The sequence below is a fragment of the Rhinopithecus bieti genome, unplaced genomic scaffold, assembly GCF_001698545.2.
Source record: "Rhinopithecus bieti isolate Rb0 unplaced genomic scaffold, ASM169854v2 scaffold_5948, whole genome shotgun sequence".
Taxonomy (NCBI): domain Eukaryota; kingdom Metazoa; phylum Chordata; class Mammalia; order Primates; family Cercopithecidae; genus Rhinopithecus; species Rhinopithecus bieti.
In genome coordinates this window covers 878,835-897,642 of record NW_016805422.1, presented here as the reverse complement: position 1 = coordinate 897,642, position 18,808 = coordinate 878,835, and the positions used below count along the sequence as shown (strand labels likewise).

At 43.3% G+C, this 18,808-nt stretch overlaps 1 long non-coding RNA gene across 2 annotated transcripts in view; it reads right to left on the bottom strand.

The window, feature by feature from the left end:
• LOC108529845 (uncharacterized) overlaps positions 1–18,808 on the bottom strand; it is a 63,670-nt gene that overhangs the window by 4,125 nt on the left and 40,737 nt on the right. The window contains exons 6-7 of one of the 2 annotated variants that reach the window (XR_001885696.1): positions 7,110–7,250; positions 5,575–5,624 (exon numbers count right to left, since the gene is read on the bottom strand). This is a non-coding gene — a long non-coding RNA (uncharacterized LOC108529845). Of the gene's footprint in view, positions 1–5,574; positions 5,625–7,109; positions 7,251–18,004; positions 18,481–18,808 lie in introns of those variants that run through there. The other variant, XR_001885697.1, reaches the window with a different exon arrangement.

The following is an 18,808-nucleotide window of genomic DNA, read 5'->3' as shown; positions in this document are numbered from 1 at the left end:
AATAAATAAATAAATAAATAAATAAATAAATAAATAAATAAAATCTCCCCAATTATTCAGCTTGAAAATGTCATCATTTTCCTAAAGAGACCCTGAGTGATAAACAAAGGATGCTAGGAAAGAGAGGCAAACTAATCTGATAAACGAACTCTATCACGGTGCCTTAGTAGATTACTCTTCCCAAGTAAACAGAGTTATCTGAAAACTAAAGAATAACCCTAAAAGTGGAAATTTCAGGCACCAGGACGAAGGAGGAAGTGGTTGATAGCTAGAATAAATGTAACGGCAAACAACTTGGAAATTCTTAAGGATTAAATTCCAACGAGGCATATTCCAAAGGGCTAAATAACACTACATATAAGTCACTTCTAAGTGCCTGTGGTGACATAGTCTCATATTATAATAAACTTTGTAAGAGTTAATAATGGCAGGGGTTCCAAATAACTGAGTATAAAATACTGGTGTGTGGGGGATGGATCTAAAAGGATAGCAATCTTGCTAATTTAATGGGATCCAATGAACGGGGTCCAACAGCTGAGCATCAACATAGCACAAAAGATATGCAAAAATATTAAGAGAAATTCAGCTGTCTGCTCCATTGGAACCACAATGAAGTAATATTAACATATTCGGTTGTATTAAAGATAGGATTTTGACATACATGTATATGGCCTCAACATTATTTTGAATACATTCAAGCTGGACAGTGGCCTTTATTGGAGTTCTTCAGATTGTAAAATGTAGGTCACACTGACTCTGGGCCAGTTCTGTGATATCCCCTTCCCTGTCTGTATCCTCCTGGTCATCTTTACTGCTCCACAATGTATGACTCACTTCCTACATAAGTCCTCTAAACAGATTCTACTTCATTCTAGGCAGCTGTTGTCGTAGCGACAACCCCTCAGGACCCTTATACTGCCAGCTTGTTTATGGAAATTGGCTAGATTGCAAATTTAATTTGTTTTTCTATGGTTTAGCCAATCAACGCTGCAAGAATGCAGAAAAAAAAAAAAGTAGTGGGGGCAACTCAAGAACAATTAAAATGTCAGCTGGGCACAATAGCTTGTGCCTGTAATCTCGTGATTCCGGAGGATCAATTGTGGTCAGGAGTTTGAGGCTGCAGAGAGCTATGATGGTACCAGTGCACTTTAGCCTGGGTGTCAAAGTGAGACCCTGTCTCTAAAAAAAAATTCCTTTTTGTTTTTTGAGACGGAGTCTTGCTATGTCGCCCAGGCTAGGGTGCAGTGGTGCGATCTTGGCTCACTGCAAGCTCCGCCTCCTGTGTTCATGCTATTCTCCTGCCTCAGCCTCCTGAGTAGCTGGGACTACAGGCGCCCGCCACCACGCCTGGCTAATTTTTTGTATTTTTAGTAGAGACAGGGTTTCACTGTGTTAGCCAGGATGGTCTCGATCTCCTGACCTGGTGATCCGCCCGCCTTGACCTCCCAAAGTGCTGGGATTACAGGCGTGAGCCACTGTGCCCAGCCAAAAAAAAATTGTTTTAAGGAACAATTAAAATGTCAACGTGTTTAGAAAGAGACCTATTCGTAATGCAAATATGAAATACTTTTGATGTTGATATTCAGGTCATTAGAACTCAGTGTCAGTCACGGTGTTAGAATTTTGCTTTGACTTACCAATGAGGCAAAAAAAAAAAAAAAAAAAAAAAAAAAAAAAAAAGGCAGCAGACCCAGAGCTTGTTTCCCCTACTTATCTCAAGTCAACAATCTGAAATCAAAGAAAAATCCCGAACTTCGAAATAACTCTAAAGTTCACCTCTTCTAACTTGCTTCTCCATTTGCTAACATCTTGTATGATGTCCCTGACAAAGTCGCTTGTTCATGCATTCAACAGACACAAATTGAGCACCTGTTCTTGCCAAGCACCACTTATTTAACTCCAAAGATGAAAGCACTTTGGTTGCTACTTCCAAGAAACTCACACTAAGCCTGTCCTTGAATGGTGACTTCATGACATAAATCATTATGATCAAGTTCTCTTGAATTGAAATTGCCTCTGCACTACTTCCAGAAGAGAAAATTTGGTTCTGTCTTCAAATATTTTAGGGAGTATTAAGTTTTGTGCTGTCCACCCTGACCTCAAGATTTTTTGGCAAAACATACGAAGTTCACTCAATTACTCCTCATATGATTTAGCATCTAAAACACTCAGAACCCTGGTCACACTCCTCTAAACACATTCAGGTTTGTCAAAGCCCCTCTTAAAGTGAGATCAAAATAGAAAATGTATCACATTTCTATTTCTATTTTCTAGAATGACCTGGTCACTGACTTTTTTTTTTTTTTTTTATCTTAGACGGAGTTTCACTCTTGTTGCCCAGGCTGGAATGCAATGGTGCGATCTCGGCTCACTGCAACCTCCGCCTCCCAGGTTCAAATGATTCTCCTGCCTCAGCCTGCCGAGTAGCTGGGATTACAGGCACGCACCACCACACCTGACTAATCTTGTATTTTTAGTAGAGATGGGGTTTCTCCATGTTGGTCAGGCTGGTCTCTAACTCCTGACCTCAGGTGATCTGCCCACCTTGGCCTCCCAAAGTGCTGGGATTACAGGCGTAAGCCACTGCACCCGGCTGGATACTGACTTTTTCTAATGCAACTACAATTCATTGGCCTTTGAAAACACTTCCGTCATTCTGCTATATGAGCATGGTCTTTGGAGTCAGACCCAAGTTCATATAGATAGATGATTTTGTAATCTTGAACAAGTTGCTTCACGTCTCTGAACCCTAACTTCATCTGTGAAACAGAGATAATCATTATTTCCTTATAGATTTTTTTGGTGAGGGTGAAAATATATGACGTGTAAAGCTCCTTAGCACAATACTTGGTACATAGTAGATGCTCAAAAAATTGCCATTGGGCTGGGCGTATTGGCTCACACCCAGCACTTTGGGAGGCTGAGGTGGGCAGATCACTTGAGGTCAGGAGTTCAAGACCAGCCTGGCCAACATGGTGAAACTCCATCTCTACTAAAACTACAAAAATTAGCCAGGCCTAGGGGTGCATGCCTATAGTCCTAGCTACTAGGGAGGCTGAAGCACAAGAATCTCTTGAACCCGGAAGGCAAATGTTGAAGTGAGTAGAGATAGCACCACTGCACTTCATCTCAAAAAGAAAAAAAAAAATTGCTAATTGATGCCCTTAATATCATTTTTATTTTCACAGACACAGAAATTGCTTTATTTTTGAAACAGAGTCTCTCTTTGTCACCCAGGCTGGAGTGCAATGGTGTGATCTTGGCTCACTGGAACCTCTGCCTCCTGAGTTCAAGTGATTCTCCTGCCTCAGCCTCCCAAGTAGCTGAGACTACAGGTGCCCATAACCATGCTCGGGTAATTTTTTTGTATTTTTTAGTAGAGACGGTGTTTCACTGTGTTGACCAGGCTGGTCTTGAACTGCTGATCTCAGGTGATCCACCCACCTCGGCCTCCCAGTGCTGGGATTACAGGTGTGAGCCACCACACCCAGCCTTGTTTTTAATTTTCCAGAAACTGACATCAAATTCAGTCCCATCCTTCCTTTATTCAACTGATTTTCTCCCTGACATTTCAGACTTCACGTTTGTTATTGTAACAGTTCGTGTGTGTTCATCTTCTCTTCCCAGTTATTGAGATTTTCTTTAGATTTGAATACTGTTGTGTCACCTGCAGATCGGATACACCTGACCTTTAAGTCTTCATCCTGGTTACCGATAACGCTGCAAATAGAGGGACCAAGGACAGACAGTCCCATGACACACTAGGAGACCTTCATCAGGTTTATGCCTGTTCCCAGTTTTCGGCAGTTGTTTAATGAGTTGTGAATAGATGTGCTGCACTGACACCTTACACAAATGCTATTATCGTTCCACAAGCAAATCCTAAGAGAAAAACTGGAGGATCAATTTGTCTCTGGTATCCCCCAAATCTATTTGCCTAGTAACTCTGTTACATAAGAAAATATCTGCTATGATTTAATGAATTTATACTGGCTCTCGATGCTCATTTTCTTTTCTAATTATGTATAAGTCATCTCTCTAATAATTCACAGTATGTCTTTTCCTCCTCCTCCTTCTTTGTATTAAGCAAAATAATAATGGATCCCCAAATATGTCCATATCCTAATGCCAGCCTGTGAAATTGTTCTTTCTGTGACAAAGGGACCTTATGGATGAGACTTTAAGGCTAAGGACTTTGACATAAGGAGAGCAGCCTGAATTATCCAATTACTGAATCCAATTACATAATTACATGAGTCTTTTTTTTTTTTTTTTTTTTTTCAGACTGGAATCTTGCTCTGTTGCCCAGGCTGGAGTGCAGTGGCATGATCTCAGCTCACTGCAACCTCTGCCTCCCGACTCAAGCGATTCTCGTGCCTCAGCCTCCCAAATACCTGGGATTATAGGGGCCTGCCTGGTTAATTTTTGTAATTTTTAAAGTAGAGATGGGGTTTTGCCATGTTGGCCAGACTGGTCTTGAGCTCCTGGCCTCAAGTGATCTGCCTGCCGCGGTTCCCCAAAGTGCTGGGATTACAGGTGTGAGCCACTGCACCCGGTCTAATCACATGAGTCTTAAGAGCAGAGAACCTTTTTCAGCTATGGTCAGGGGGTAATGAAGTTCCCTGAGGGAGGTGCAATGTCACTGGCCACAAGCCAAGGAAAGTGGGCAGTCTTTAGAAGTCAGAAAAGGCAGAAAACAGATTCTCCTCTACAGCCTCCAGAAAGGAATGCAGCTGTGCCAAAACTTGATTCAGCCCAGTGAGACCTGTGTTGGACTTCTGGTCTTCAGAACCGTAAAATAATAAATCTGTGTAGTTTGAAGCCCCCAAAGTGCTAACTTGTTATAGCAGCCATAGGAAACTAATACCTTCTCATCATCTTTCTCTCGCTCTTTTGTGAATTCATACTTTGAGTTAACATGGATTTTTTTTTTCAATTTCACTTTTGGCCAATTGGGGCTTAATTTGGCTATGACATAGGAGACCAGAATAAGTCTGGTGAATAGCAGGAAGTCATCAGTTAATCTCTCAATAACAAATCATTCTTGTCTCTCTATTCACATAGGTTGCAATGACATGTCTGTGTAGCAAAACTTTGTTGGAATTGTAATCACTATGACTACATAACTGTATTTCTTTTGTGACACAAGTTCTCGTTTGGTTATTGAGACTGAAGTGGTGTGAATATGGCTCACTGCAGCTTCAACCACGTGGGCTTAAGTGGACTCCACCCACCTCAGCCTTCCAAGCAGCTGGGATGACAGGTGCACCACCACACCTGGCTAATTTTTTGCTTGGTTGTAAAGAGGAAGTCTCACTTTTTGCCCAGGCTAGTCTTGAACTCCTGGGCTCAAGTGATCCTCCTGCCTCAGCCTCCCAAAGTGCTGGGATTACAACTATATTTCTTTTTTTAAAAAAATCTAAAAATTCATCTAGTCTTCACTCCCTTGCACTTCTGATATAAATCAACAAAATTTGATGTGGTTTTACTAAATATATTCTATGCTTAAAACCTGTACAATTATGTTATTGTGGAAGCTACACTTGTGAGCCAGAGCCCAACTCTGTCACTTACCAGTTTGTGACTTTCAATAGTTATTTCTTTCTGCACCTCAGTTTTCATACCTAGAAAAATAAGGACATTTGATGAGATAATCTCTAAAGTCTCTCTTTTTTTTTTTTTTTTTTTCAGATGGAGTCTGGCTATGTCGCCCAGGCCTGGAGTGCAGTGGCGCGATCTCGGCTCACTGCAAACTCCACCTCCTGGGTTCATGCCATTCTCCCGCCTCAGCCTCCGAGTAGCTGGGACTACAGGCACCCGCCACCACGCCCGGCTAATTTTTTTTTTTTTTGTATTTTAGTAGAGACCGTGTTAGCCAAGATGGTCTCGATCTCCTGACCTTGTGATCCGCCCGCCTCGGCCTCCCAAAGTGCTGGGATTACAGGCTTGAGCCACCGCGCCTGGCCTAAAGTCTCTTTCTTACCCTAAATTGCCGTGTTTTATCAGAGTATAGACCCCCCCAAAAAAAAATTGTCCCTGTTTCTTTGCCAAAAGGATAAACTGATTAAAATACATTATTTCCTTTATTTGTTCATGTCAGTCCATTTACATGAAATGCACTCTCCTTCTCCTTTATTTTCTTTTGCCACTTATATTTCCAGCTAGTAAAATACTCCTCTGCTTTCAAGTCCCAAATCAAATGCCACTTCTCATGAAAACTTCCTTGATCACAGCATCAGGAGTTAATCTTGCTCTCCTCTGAAATACTACAGCACTCATTTCCTGTAGGCTTCTCACACACTGAGTTATTCTCCTTTGTTGCCATGTCTTGCCACTCCAACCACACTGCAGCCTCCTGGAGATGGGACCATGTTCCTTGTCTGCCAATCACAAGTGTTGAGTAAATATCCTGGCCGGGTGCAGTGGCTCACGCCTGTAATCCTAGTACTTTGGGAGGCCCAGGTGGGTGGATCACTTGAGGTCAGGAGTTCAAGACCAGCCTGGCCAACATGGTGAAACCCTGTCTGTACTAAAAATACAAAAATTAGCTGGGTGTGATGGCATGCGCCTGTAATCCCAGCTACTCGGGAGGCTGAGGCAGGAGAATCGCTTGAACCCAGGAAGCAGAGGTTGCATATCATCTCCTATCTCTCCTTTTCCTTTAACTTTTCCAGCTTCAGCCTATCAGCTCAATTGCCTCCCATTTGATAAAAAAATAAAAAGAAAAACAATTCCTCCAAAGGCACCATATCCGACTCCAGCCCCATCCCTGGATTTCCCACTGTCACATGTCATGGAGGAGTGGAGGTGTGTACATCCACCCCCTCTATTTCACCAACTCCTTGTGCTTCTGCCCACTGCTATCTGCCTTCCATCCCATCATTCCACAGAACATACTTCTCCCAAGGCTACCAATGCCCCCAACTCACTGTAGACAGTGGACACTATACTTATCCTCTAGGCATCACTTTCTGCTATTGACCAAGAGCTCCTTCCTAAAACCCTTTCTTCCATGGCCCTCCGTGGCAGGACGCAGCTCTTTCTGCCTGGATGCTCCTTCAGTCTCCAGCGCCTGCTCTCCCTCCGTCATTCACCTCCTGCACACTTACCATCCTTAGAGTTCTATCCTGGGCCTTCTGCTGCACTTGGTCTACAGGTTTCCTTGTACTCCTTCCATCCTCAAAGCATCCATCGTCATACAAAAGAGCAAATTAGACTAGCAAGGCCTTTGATCTCCAGAAGTTTACAACCTAATATGCAAACACAGACAATAAACAAGCAAACGAATAAATCCTAAGATAAGTTCAGACAGTGATAAGTGCAATGAAGGAAATAATTAACTGGAGGAGGATATTTTAGGAAGGGGGGTGAGAGAAGGCTTCTCTGAGGAGGTGACACAGAAGCTGAAAAAAAAATACCTCTGATTACAAAGAGCCAGTTCTGAGATGAACCAAGGAAAAGCATTCCAGGCAAAGGGAATTTACAAGTGAGAAGGTCCTGAGATGGAAAAGATTCTGCCCTGTTTCAGAGAGACAATAGGAGGTCATGGCATTTGATGAGGTGGCAGCAGGACGCTGGAGTCCAATGCAAACAGCCTTGGAGGCTGAGATGAGGAATTTGGATTTTCGTCTAAGTGCACAGAACAGCTATAGGTGATTGCAGCAGTCATTCCTATGAATTTCCTACAAAAGCCAAGTGTTTTTTAAAATGCAGGTCTGTTCTTATTATTGCCCTGAGGAAATCTCCCCAGTAGCTTCCTATACTCTTAGGAAGGTCTGAACCCTTGAAATGACCTCCAAGGGCAATCATGCCTGCTGCGATCACTGCCTATATCCAGGCCTGTCCTTGCCACAACCTCCTTGCCATTCATATGCTAACTACACTCTAGTAGCTTTAGGTCCTTGGACACATTGGGCTCACAGTAAACTTCAGACAGTGCTGTCCAAGAGAAATATACTGTGAGCCACATTTTTAATTGTAAGCTTTCTAGTAGTCACATTATGCAAATAGAAAGAAACAGGTGAAACTAGTTTTTTGTTTGTTTGTTTGTTTGTTTGTTTTTGAGACAGGGATTCACTGTGTCACCTAGGCTGGAGTTCAGTGGTGCCATCTCAGCTCACTGCAACCTCTGCCTCCTGGGTTCAAGCAGTCATCCCAGCTCAGCCTCCAAAGTAGCTGGGACTACAGGTATGTGCCACCATGCCTGGCTAATTTTTGTGTTTTTTGGTAGAGCCCTATTAATGGGATTTGTAGTGTTCACCTGGTTGAAGGGATCACCTGGTTGAAAAGCAAAGACCCTAGAGATAGGACCTCTTGTCAGTGTCAGGAGACATAAGGTGCACCTTTCGTTGTTGTTCTATTGACAGATGCGTTGTTATAAAAGTAATGCATTTACTTGTTACAAAATTCAAAAGGTACAGATATGAAGAGTAAGTCTTTCTTCATCCCAGTTTCTAAGCCATACCCTTTCTGGAGACTACAAATATTACTCGTTTCTGATATTTACTTCTGTTCTCTTCTAATGGAAAAAAAATCATCTTACAGACTAACATTTTTCAGTTTTCTCAATAATGCGAAGAATGAAAGAACCAACAACCCTTCCTTAGAAGGCACCCTTTGGACTATTATCTGCTCTCGGGCATGTGCTACAGAATTAATGGATTTCTGTACTTTCATTTAAATGGGGAAGCAATAGAATTTGGAACTGAATTTTTTTTTTTTTTTTTTTTTTTTTTTTTTTTTTTTTTTTGCTATGGGAATTGAAATATTTTTATCCAAACAATTATCCTTAGTTGAGGTCTTTTCCACTGAAATATTACTAATCACTAAATGGAGTGGACAATTATCTTTTTTTTTTTTTCTGTTTTTGAGACGGAGATTCGTTCTTGTTGCCCAGGTTGGAGTGCAATGGCACAGTCTTGGCTCACTGCAACCTCTGGCTCCCGGGTTCAAGTGATTCTCCTGCCTCAGCCTCCCAAGTAACTGGGATTACAGGCGCCCGCCACTATGCCCGGCTAATTTTTGTGTTTTTAGTAGAGACGGGGTTTCACCATGTTGGCCAGGCTGGTCTTGAACTCCTGACCTTGGGTGATCTGCCTGCCTCAGCCTCCCAAAGTGCTGGGATTACAGGCATGAGCCGCTGCACTCGGCTGGAGTAGACAATTCTTTAGACTTACATATCACTGGCCATGTAAGGAGCATTAAATACCCAAGTCCATCCTATTACATGTGTAAGTGTTAGGTATGATTCAGTCTATGTCTAAGAGGGAAATCTTCAATACAAAATGCCTTGACCAGTCAGGAACTGTGGCTCACACCTATAATCCCAGCACTTTGGGAGGCCAAGGTGGGAGGGTCATTTAAGCCCAGGAGTTTGAGACCAGCCTGGGCAACATAGGGAGACCCCATCTCTACAAAATATAAAAAATAAAAAAACAAACAAAAAAAAAACCAAAATGATTTGACCAAGGCTGAAAGGTCATGAAGGGAACACTTTTAGGCATATGATTATTGATTGTTATTTATATTCCATTCCAGTCTCCACAGCCCCAACCCCTTGCTTGTATCTCTCTGGGCCTAGCAAAGCCTCAGCAGACCCTACAAAAGAGAAGTGGAGCCAGAAACCAAAAGATTCTCAGGGCCCTTATGCCCTGACTCTTCCTGTCCCCTCTTCCCCACCTTTGGCCACCCGGGTAGCTGGAGAAGAGGTTCTAAAAGAACGCACAGTTGGTTCTGGCCGTCTGAAAAAAAAAATGTCTGTTAAAGGTACATTTGAAAAATTGATTAAAAAAAAAAAAAAGAAAAAAGAAAAAAAAGGCCAGGTATGGTGGCTCAGGCCTGTAACCCCAGCACTTTGGGAAGCCAAGGCAGGTGGATCACGTGACGTCAGGAGTGTGAGACCAGCCTGGCCAACTGGCGAAACCCGTCTCTATTAAAAACACAGAAGTTAGTCAGGCGTGGTGGTGGGTGCCTATAATCCCAGCTATTCAGGAGGCTGAGGCAGTAGAATAGCTTGAACCCAGGTGCCAGAGATTGCAGTGAGCCGAGATTGTGCCACTTCACTCCAGGCTGGGTGAAAGAGTGAAACAAAGTTTCAAAAAAATAAATAAATTGGTTAAAAATCTTTCAGATTTTGCTGTTTGAATGGCGTGTGTGTGTGTGTGTGTGTGTGTGTGTGTGCCTGTGTGTGACAGGGTCTTGCTCTGTTGCCCAGGCTGGAGTGTGGTAGCCCAATCTTGGCTCATTGCAATCTCTGCCTCCTGGGTTCAAGCGATTCTCGTGCCTCAGCCTCCCCAGTAGTTAGAACCACCGGCACTCACCACCATACTCGGCTAACTTTTGTATTTTCAGTAGAGACGATGTTTCACTATGTTGGCCATGCTGGTCTTGAACTCCCAGGCTCAAGTAATCCGCCTGCCTTGGCCTCCCAAAGTGCTGGAATTATAGGCATGAACCACAATACCTGGCCTTGAATGGCACATTTTTATAGACTTTTGCTGTTGTTGTTGTTGTTGTTGTTGTTTTGAGACAGAGTTTCACTCTTACTGCCCAGGCTGGAGTGCAATGGTGTGATCTCAGCTCACTGCAACCTCTGCCTCCTGGGTTCAAGCAATTCTCCTGCCTCAGCCTCCCGAGTAACTGGGATTACAGGCATGTGCCACCATGCCCGACTAACTTTTGTATTTTTAGTAGAGACAGGGTTTTGCTGTGTTGGCCAGGCTGGTCTTGAACTCCTGACCTCAGGTGATCCGCCCACCTCAGCCTCCCAAAGTGCTGGGATTATAGGCTTGAGCCATTGTGCCCGGCTGCTGTTGTTGAGACTGAGTCTCGCTCTGTCACCCAGGCTGGAGTGCAGTGGCGCCATCTAGGCTCACTGCAAACTCCGCCTCCCGGGTTCACGCCATTCTCCTGCCTCAGCCTCCTGAGTAGATGGGACTACAGGCGCCCGCCACCTCGCCTATCTCTTTATTTTATTTTATTTTTTGTATTTTTTAGTAGAGACGGGGTTTCACCGTGTTAGCCAGGATTGTCTCCATCTCCTGACCTTGTGATCCACCTGCCTCAGTCTCCCAAAGTGCTGGGATTACAGGCGTGAGCCACTGTGCCTGGCCTTTTATTACAAAATTAACTTAGCAATATGAATAAGGAATCTCAAAAATGTCCGTTCAAGGGACTGGCCTAGGAATACCACTTCTTTGAATATATCATAAGGGAATCACCCAAACATGGAAAAGTTTCAAGTACAAATATGTTTATCACAGTGTTATTTACAATAGCAAATAGTTGTCATATGCTGAAAAGGTCAAGTAATGGCAATACAATAATTTGAAATAATATTACTAAGATTATATGTTAATTTATAACAAAGCTGATGTCATAATTAATACAAAACAAAAAGATAAATACATAGAAAGTACAGCATAGAAAGTGGGACGAAGAAAGACTTACTATTCACTTCTGTACCTTTTGAATTTTGTAACAAGTATACAGTATAAGATTAAAAGAAAATATAAACAAAAAGTCCCTTGGGTCATTAGGCAATGGGTAAACTTTTGCCTTTACTGTATCCGATATATAAATACATTAAATAATGTGTTTGAGGATACATCATGTGGGAAAAATGAAGCAGAGAAAGAGAAGGGGAAGCACTGGAGGGGTAGGGTTTACAATTTTTGTTTGTTTGTTTGTTAGTTTGTTTGAGATGGAGTTTCACTCTTGTTGCCCAGGCTGGAGTGCAATGGCACGATCTCAGCTCACTGCAACCTCTGCCTCCTGAGTTCAAGCGATTCTTCTGCCTCAGCCTCCCACATAGCTGGGATTACAGGCATGCGCCACCACGCCCGGCTAATTTTGTATTTTTAGTAGAGACAGGGTTTCTCCATGTTGGTCAGGCTGGTCTCAAACTCCCGACCTCAGGTGATCCGCCTGCATCAGCCTCCCAAAGTGCCGGGATTATAGGCGTGAGCCACTGTGCCTGGCCTAGGGTTTACAATTTCATACAGAGTGGTCAGGAAGGCATCACTGCCAACATGAGATTTGAGAGAAGACTTGAGCCAAGGGAGGCAGGCAGCCACTGGGTGTCTAGGGAAAAGCTTCCCAAGCAGTGGGAAAGGAAGTGCAAAGGTCCCGAGGCAGGAGTAGGCCTGGTGTGTTCCAGGAGCAGGGAGGGGTCAGTGCAGCTGCAACAGTGGGAGCCGTGGAGACGGTGGAGAGGCACAGGGGCTGGTGCAGGGCCTGCTGGTCAGGGGGCCTTTGGCAGTCACTCTGAGAGAGCGAGGAGCCATTAGCAGGTGGGAAGAAGAGGAGCAACAGGCTCAGGCTCAGGCTTGAGCAGCCTCCCTCTGGTTGCAGGTTGAGAATGGACAGAGGGGTTGGCAGGAGCTGGGAGCTGTGGCTGTCATCCAGGCAGCTGAGAAATGGTGACGGGACCAGGCACTAAGAGTAGAGGGAGTAAAAGCAATTGAACTCTGGATATATTTTGAAGGTAGGGCCTCTGGTGCTGTTAACAAGTTGCCAACATAAATTGCATAAAACTCAAACATGGGTCAGTGCGGTGGCTGATGCCTATAATCCCAGCACTTTGGGAGGCCAAGGCAGGTGGATTATCTGAGGTCAGGAGTTCAAGACCAGCCTGGCCAACATGGTGAAACCCTGTCCCTATTAAAAATACAAAAAATTAGGCATGATGGTGGAAGCCTGTAATCTCAGCCACTTGGGAGGTTGGGGCAGGAGAATCACTTGAACCCAGTAGGCGAAGGCTGCAGTGAGCCAAGATTGCGCCATTGCACTCCAGCCTGGGCAACAAGAGTGAAACTCTGTAAAAAATCAAAACAAAACAAACAAACAAACAAAAACCTCAAATATGCTTTCCTCTTTCCTAAAACTTCTTTGGAAACTTAGCCTATGATGGAGTGCTGATGGAATAATGTGTGACTGTCTTTAGGGGAAAGACATTCTCATGGACCTCTGATGTCATCCTAAGTGATTTTTATTAAAACGTTATAATATATATAAACTTAAAACTAGATATAAAGAATGTTTGCATATAGACATCATGCCACAATAAAACTAAAACAAACTTATAGGTCAACAAATGTAGGAAAGTCATACAATTCAAATGAATACTTTTAATTTAATGGAACAAATACAGAATGCTCACTCCCCCTCAACAGCGTGAAAGTGGTGCTCCCTGCCCAGGTTCTCCTGAGTTCAGCCTGCTGGCCTCATGCTTCACAGTGACTCAATGCTTCCACTGCTTGTCTCTATTTACGTTACGCAGAACCTTCCTTTGTACATCCTGTGATGAGGTCATCGGGCCTTCACTTGGTGAGAACACAACATTCACATGTCTGTGTGTTTTGTTTTTTTTTAATCATTTACAATGATTTTTCTGACAAAGAAACTGTCACTCCCTGTCACCAAGAAAATCTTACACACAGATAAAAATGCAGGCCCCGAAAGTATGTGGAAGCTCTCCGTTAAGTTGATCAGCCAAATGAACCAAAATATGTTGATCTTCCCTGATTATTAGCATCAAAATGAAAATACAAAATTGAATTCTCATAGAGAACTCAAGGCCCCTTGAGAATATGACTGAAGACTTTCAAGGATCTTCAGATCTTAATTTGAGAAATATAAATGAAGTGAAAAAGGTCCTTGATTAAAAGTCAAAAAAATCTGGATAAAAATTGGAGCCCTAAAATTTATAGCGAGTGGGCCTGGGATGTTTACCTCATAGATCTGTTAGAAAGGTTAGCGATGATCTGATAAAAATTATTTCTGAAATCATCTTAGAACGTGTTAGAAGATGCCTTGGCCAAGTATCCTGGAAAACAGTATGAGAGTAAGTGATAGGTGCGTGACAGCGGGCACTGCTGTCCCAGGGAAGAAGAGGAAAGAAAAGGGGAAAGGCCTGTTGTTCTGTCATCATTATGGATAAGAATATTCCAACCTTCCCTTGCCCCTATCAGGGGGTTCAGATTTTGAAAATAATTAGAAAAAATACTAGTTTGCAATTTTGCATTTAAATTATATTCTGAATTATTCTGTTTTTAAAATAAAGCCAACCCTCATCCCAAATTTTTATTATAAATAGAAAACATAAAATATTTTATCCCTAGAGGCCATTTTGGGATTTTATTGTAGTATAGTCTCATGTCCTGATTATGGTCATGTGTACCTGAAGTATATTTGCTGAAACTCATTGCCTGATTTGAAATTCAAAACTTTAGAAATGCAAACATGCAAACATGATTGCAAATATGCAAAGTACAAGGTCTTATACGATTGGCCCTAATCAAGGCAAAGTCCTTTAAAATAAATACATAAAACAGAGTTTAGAATAGGCTAAGAAGCAGTAACACATGCAAAGTAGCTAATTGCTCTTGGTTCACCATGAATATTGATCTTATTTAACCTGTAAAAGATAACTACAGGGAAAACACCAAAAGGCCTGCTCTATGTCCCATCATTTTTTCCACCCAGCCATTTTGCAGTTTTCACTTCTCAATTCCAGGCTGTGCCTATTCTTAGACACTCAGCAATACCAAGTATAAGCCACTGCATGTTAGGCATGAATTAATTAACAATAATATCCAGGTTGCTGGCAACGTACTGCCAGCAGGTAGGGTCAGGCAAGATGGGCGATGGAAAGAAGGTGTGTTCTGTGGTCTTACGTCAGACACCACTGAGTTAAGTAAATAGACAATGGTGCATTTCATCCTGCCTATGGGGCTTTGAACATTTTACCCACCATCACGGCTCTTGCAGAGACAGCCACCCATGCAGAAAGAGACAGGACCCCTTGAGAGTGTGCTGACCGACTCATCCAGGTCAGGAGGCCACAGTGAGCACAGCCCGTCCAGTGAGCTGGCAGAGGCAAGTCTCCAAAATAACAGTCCTCCCCTAAAGAGTGGACATCTCAGCTTAGACCAAATCAAGCAAGTAAAAAACAACAGTGAGCATGCAAAAGAGAATTCAATCCAAGTAAGCCTAGAAAACCCCCTTAGCTGCTTCAATCTGCTGTGGTCACTGCTTCCGCAGGGAGGAGAAACTAGAGGTGAATATAAGAACTCACTGAAGTCCCGTGCACTATGGTACATATAAATCTGAGTGTAACTGCTATGTACTTAGTTTGCTTTAGAGCGTGGGTCCAGTCATTCTCAATGTATTCTGTCCTCTTTGGAGTTTCGAGTTAAAAACAAACCAAAGAATCTTAAGAGTTTTTGCCACGTAGATGCATCTGATTAGGTTTCTGATTTCTGACTTTTACCAAGACTCTGATTATTACCAAGATGGCCAAAATCCCTAAGAAACATTTCTCAGGTTATTACGCAAGTATGTTATGTATGTTTAGTAAATGGCTGCTGCTTGCTTTGATTAGAACCCATCCTTCCAAGAAAGAAGCCCCCTTTCTGGAATTGCTCCTTTCCGCCCTATAAACAAGTGGTTCACCGGATGGGGCGAGTGTGGCCATGTTCTTATATGACCCCGCCTCCACCAAACTAGAGTTGTCTGGACCCGGCTGGCGCCCTTGCCTGAAGCCCACACAGTCAGAGCCTTCCCCAAGACTTTTCTATCTAGAATTAAGAAACAAAATCAGGGCCGGGTGTGGTGGCTCACGCCTGTAATCCCAGCACTTTGGGAGGCCGAGGCGGGTGGATCACAAGGTCAGGAGATCGAGACCATCCTGGCTAGCATGGTGAAACCCCGTGTCTACTAAAAATACAAAAAATTAGGCAGGTGTGGTGACGGGCGCTTGTAGTCCCAGCTACTCAGGAGGCTGAGGCAGGAGAATGGCGTGAACCCGGGAGGCGGAGCTTGCAGTGAGCCGAGATGGCGCCACTGCACTCCAGCCTGGGCAACAGAGCAAGACTCGATCTCAAAAAAAAGAGAAAAGAAAAGAAAAAAAGAAACAAAATCAGCCCCTCATTGGTGTTTTAACCCACAGTATGTGAGACTCAGATCTACAATGAGAGAGAAAGCCCTGGATACCAGGAGGGATAGAGCTGCAGACAGAGAGAGAAGGAATCCAGGGGGCACTTGGGAGTCCTGGTTCCGATTTTATTTCATTTTATTGTTAAATTTCTGCCTGGTTCCTTGTCTTTCTCATAGATTGACCTCTTAACCCCTCCTTCAGTTACTTAAAATATCCCAATATTCTCCCAATACATTCCTCCCTTATTCTTAAACAAATTCAGTTTGGGTTTTGGTTGCCAGCAACCCACGGGATCCTGAATAATAAAGCAATATGTGGTTATTGTCTCAGGCCTCAAAGGATAAACATGAAAATGTACAACAGCTAAAGGACTAGGTGGAGATTCCAGCTACAACTTTATTTTAGCTAACGTGGACAGGTGGCTTACCACAAGTTTAGCCTCAAGGGTTAGGCTGATATCAAAGAGAAAAAAAAAACACACACACAAAACTCGATTTCCACATTGTTGGATTTCCACACTAATGAAAGGGCAATCGCTGTAGGAGATAGTGGGAAACAGTAAGGATTTTCAAAGAGGGCTTCTTTCTTTCATTCTTTTATTATTATTATATTTTAAAATTCTCTGCTTCTGAACCCTTTGCTCCACAGGCAGTGCAGCTGGGGAAGCCATGGGCGATCTCCCCCTCACTCTACCAGCAAGGCCCGGAACGACTTGCCTCCTGGTCATTGCCCCTAACTAAACAGGGCCCAAGGCTGGGAGAAATCAAAGGAGTTATTTTTACAAAGAAGGGTTTTTTTGCATGCTGTGCAGGTCCATTAGGAACTGTCTGGCTGGAAGCTGAACCGTCTGAAGCAACTGCAACAGGAAGAAATGGCAATCGAGATCCCTCTGCCTAACTCTGCTTTCCCTTCACTCCTCTGCTTTCCCTTCACTCCTCTGCTTTCCCTTCACCCCTCTGCTTTCCCTTCACCCCTCTGCTTTCCCTTCACTCCTGCCACCCTCGCCAAACCCACATCCAAATGGCAGCAGAGACATCAGCACCTGTCTGGTTCAGAAGAGCCTTTGAATCTCCCCTAGGGGTGCACAGTTGGGAAGCAAAACATGTTTGCTTGTTTGTTTGGTTTTGCTTTCTTGAAGGAAACCTTAAGATAACACAGCACTGCCCTCAACATCTCTCACCATGTTGGTGATTGGGAGATGAAAGGGACAGACAGCACCACCCTGAGTGGAAGAGACAAATTAAGACTTGATCAACTGAGCAATCCCCTGCTGAGGCCCCCCAGCTTGGCCAGACCTCTTAACACAGAGACAATCCCGCAATGTACAGGTCGGCTTTGCTGCTGCCTGTGCAGCCAACTATTACTTTAAAGAAAATCTGAAATCTTCACCTCCCACACACATCTCCCAAACAATAGTCCTCCCCTCTCTGCTTCATCATGGAGGAAGTCTAAAAGGGTTACAATTCAGAGATTCCTCTCCCTTCCTCCTATATGTAGGCATTACCTTCAGTCCAAAGACTGGCCTAATGTTAGCTAAATGAAATCTAGAGAGTTAGATTTTCAGCTGTTGTGAGTGTGCATTCCTTCACAAAGACACATTAAGAACTACAGAAAGAAATGCCCTGAGATGAACGGAATTCATGTGTGGGCTTGCTCTCCTGTACCTTGGCGGAAAAGGCTGTGCCTACGCAAAGAGTGTAGCTTCGCTGAAAGGTGCACAAGTTAGGCTAATGTTTCAATGTGTCATTGAGTTAGTAGAGTGAGGATTATTTATCTTTTAATCAGTAAAAATACTTTTGCTGAGTATGAAAACCAATGAAAGTGTTTTATTACCTGAATTGCATTCAGATCTGTTTATTACTTTTCATTGTTTTTAAGCCCTTAATCAAAGACTTCACAGCACATGGACTGAGTCCTATGGATTTGTTTTGCAAATGGGTTTTCACATGTGTTAACTGTGACTTCTGGTAAAGAAAACCAGAGCTAGCCAGTGGATAAAGCAGTAAAAACAGATTTTATTCAGGAACTATTGCAATCAGGAAAAAGAGACCTCAGTGTAGAACAGAGTTCAATTGCAAATAAGACAAGGAGGGGTAGGGAGTTACAGCCAAGGAGTAGGCTTGAAGAGTGGGAAGAGACTGGTGGATGGAAAATTACTAAGAGGAGACACCAAGGGTGAGGGGAGATTCTTGGTGCAGACAGGGCAGAATGATCAGATATTGAAGGTAGGGGATAAGGAATTTGATCAGATATGGAAGAATCTGATATCAAAGGTGACATTCTCTTTAACTTAACCGGACTCTTGCTAAAACTGAGCAATGCAGGCCCAACAAAATGTACACTGAAGCCCAAGCTTGAGCCATGTTGAGAAGAGGGCTTGGAGCAGTCTCACTAGAGCTGGGTCAAGCAGAGAGTTTTTGTCATATTTACCATCCAGAATTTACAGGGCAGATGTATACTGTTCCCCTGAAAGCAGTCTTCTGAGGAGGCAACACTATCACTGGCATTGCTTGAAGTATTTCTGGATCCTTCTTAAACACTGCCTACAGAAAAGCGAACCAGATCTGGGTTTGAATTCTTGCTTTACCACTCATTTACAATCTAATCTGATAATTAACTTCTCAGTCTGTTCTTTCATCCATGAAATGGGATTACTAATACCTACCTTTCAGGTTGTTGAGAGGGTTAGAGAAGATAGCTGATGTGAAACACTGGTTCAGTTTGGAAACACATAAAGCCTAAATAAATAACTATTCTAAAGATCGCCTTTAAAGCTGGCGATGGGCCGGGCGCGGTGGCTCAAGCCTGTAATCCCAGCACTTTGGGAGGCCGAGACGGGCGGATCACGAGGTCAGGAGATCGAGACCATCC